The sequence below is a fragment of the Chiloscyllium plagiosum genome, unplaced genomic scaffold (genome assembly GCF_037043375.1).
Source record: "Chiloscyllium plagiosum isolate Xiang-an unplaced genomic scaffold, Cpla_swu_hap1 HiC_scaffold_24, whole genome shotgun sequence".
Taxonomy (NCBI): Eukaryota; Metazoa; Chordata; class Chondrichthyes; order Orectolobiformes; family Hemiscylliidae; genus Chiloscyllium; species Chiloscyllium plagiosum.
In genome coordinates this window covers 71693541-71696264 of record NW_028270162.1, presented here as the reverse complement: position 1 = coordinate 71696264, position 2724 = coordinate 71693541, and the positions used below count along the sequence as shown (strand labels likewise).

The following is a 2724-nucleotide window of genomic DNA, read 5'->3' as shown; positions in this document are numbered from 1 at the left end:
ACGATCGTTTTGCAGCTCCAGACATTTGTCTGGTATGGACAAACTTGTGGAGTTGCGTGCGGTTCTGGTCGCCACATTATAGGACGGATGTGAAAGCATTGGAAAGGTTGTAGACGAGATTTGCTCGGATGTTGCCTTCTGTGAAGGGAAAGTCTTACGAGGAAAGGCTGAGGGACTTGAGGCTGTTTTTGATTGAGATAAGAATTTTGAGACATGAATTAATAGAGACATAAAATATGATCAGAGGTTGCTTTAAGGTGGACAGTGAAGGACTTTTTCTTCAAATGGTGATGGTTGGCACAATGGCACATCGACGTAATTTGAGTGTGATTGATGCCGAGGTCGATTCCTTTCTCAGAGAGTAGTAAGGGTGCAGATCGCCTTGCCTTCAACAGTTGGAGACTCACCAACATTCAGGGCAATTAAATGATCATTGGATAAATTTACGGCTTATAATGCCAAAATGCTGGTCAGATGGACTTCAGATTGGTATCACAGGTCGGTGCAACATTAGTGCCAAAAGCACTTTATTGCGGTGTAATATTCCGTGTTTGAACTGTTCTTCAGCTTGAAGTTGCAATCATCTCTGTTCACTATCAGTAAAACAAACACCTGGCGAGAATCCAATGCACAATTTTGGCAGTGCATGTTCTGCCATTCTATAATGCAACTACAGCAAGCTAACTAATTACACCGCTGGATCTGTCGTCTAATGATGACAAACGTCTCCTGATCTTACCACTGGGACCCTCAACCCAATTACTCATTTTTTTCTGTGGACCTGAAAAGAAACATAGTGCAGAGGAGGTTATACTGATAATGGATCGCCGATTATGAAGCATTAACTTCAGGAAAATGGCACAGAAAATGTGGTGAAAATCGATATTATTGAATAATGCGTACGTTTTCCGTGGCTTCCTGCGTTGATCACAGGAAATGTTATGTCGCCACTGTCCTGGGATTTTCCTTCTATCGGCGTCAATTCGTCAGAGAATTCGATTCACTGACATTTCACCAACTTCCTTTGGCATGTTCTTATGACACATCCACTCACACTGCACACAACATCAACAATGTTCAGCATACTACATCCACGAGCATGTGGCATGGTTTTCATAAACAGTGAAGTTTGGATAATGTTATGCAAAGGCAAATTGAAATTCAGTTTAATTAGTAAAGTCGCAAGAATCCAGAGTAAGATTCAAAATGTCAGAATTTCACGTTCATTACCTTGGGCAGAATTCCAGCCCAGCAAAGGGGAAATCTGCCCCTGAATCCCCAGCATCCATGCAATTGTGTTGCTCCGTGTGTTCAGATGGAAACCTATGTGAAGGAACATTCAGCCTGAAGGAGAACTTGTGAGAATCCTCCGCTGTCTGATCTAAACCTGAAACAAGAGCTGTCTATTCCAGCTGGGAGGGAAGCGAGGTGGTGATGAGACGAACATATTACTTGGTGTTTAATTCATATTGTCCCCATTGTGATTATTTAAAAACCTGGGCCAGAAATGGCACAGACACAAAGGAGCAGAAGGAGGCCATTCTTAACACCGATCCTGCCCCGCCACGTCATTCGATATCGTCATGGCTGACACAACAATGTTAAGTCTTTTTCCAGCCCATCCACGTCATCGTGTTGCCGAGTGGCTAACAGATATTTATCGGCCTCTATCATAAATAGACATCGAAAATGTACATCTGTGAGAGGAAAATGGTCCGTTTCGAGACAGTTGGGTTTCTGCATGAATATTACTGGTTTTGCAGATGACAGCCGAGTCTGGTCTGACCACTTTGCAATACATAAATTAAAACTCGACTCTGATGGGATTCGAACCCACAACCTTTGAATAGCAGCTTTCGCAGAGATGGAGAAGTCCAACGCGCTTTCCATTGCGCCACAGAGCCGTGCATGCAGGGAGCTTTAAGCACACAAGTTTGCCTTTGACGCATTGTGTTCAGGATACCCATGTCGTGCCTGTCTGTCATCGTCACACTTGCCGGTACCTGGTCCTTATCCACTCCTACTCTGGCTCATGAAGTGTTCGGTGACAGACTGCTGAATCGTTCTCATGATACTTAGCTTTACCACATGTTCAGATAATGATTTCCAGATACTCTATAGGTGAAAGCATTCTTCCTAAATCTAATCCTTGTCTCCTGTCTTTCATTTATGTCACTCTGTTACTTCCCAATACAGGCTTATCCTTGTCACACATATCTATCCTCTTCATAAAATGAGCACGTTAATCGGTTTGTCATTCAGCCTTCTCTGCGCTTAGATGAACATCCCCAGCCTAGCTCGTGTACCTTCACAATGGGAGTGATCAAGCCCTTGCCTTTCTTTTCATCTCCAGCGAAATTCTCCTCCTGCAATCAGACGCTTCCAGCAGTCTGGCGATTACAACGGAAAAGCAAAGTTCTCAGAAGAAAAACCAAAAGGTCTGAACAAAATCAGCAGCTCTTGTCCATCTCTGATGAGAAAGGAAAGTTAACGTTTCGAGTCCAATGATCCGTCTTTGGAACTGATGGGAAGGGCGGGTGGACGAAGAATGTGGAAGAGGGCAGACGGTTTCTAAAATGATTGGACTCGATGTTGGGTCCTCATGTTTGCATGGGCTGTTGGTAGAAAATTAGTTGCCGGTCTTTGGTAGAACATTAGTTGCTTGTGTTGTGTCTTGAAGAGCACAGCAGCAGACCAGAAACTGAAATGATTGCCTGGGAACAC

General features: G+C 43.8%; 1 non-coding gene across 1 annotated transcript; it reads right to left on the bottom strand.

Moving 5' to 3' along the window:
• Nucleotides 1-1812: 1812 nt before the first annotated feature.
• trnar-ucu (transfer RNA arginine (anticodon UCU)) lies at nt 1813-1904 on the bottom strand. The gene is given in 2 exon segments: nt 1813-1848; nt 1868-1904. It is a non-coding gene; the product is annotated as a tRNA-Arg (tRNA).
• Nucleotides 1905-2724: the final 820 nt, after the last annotated feature.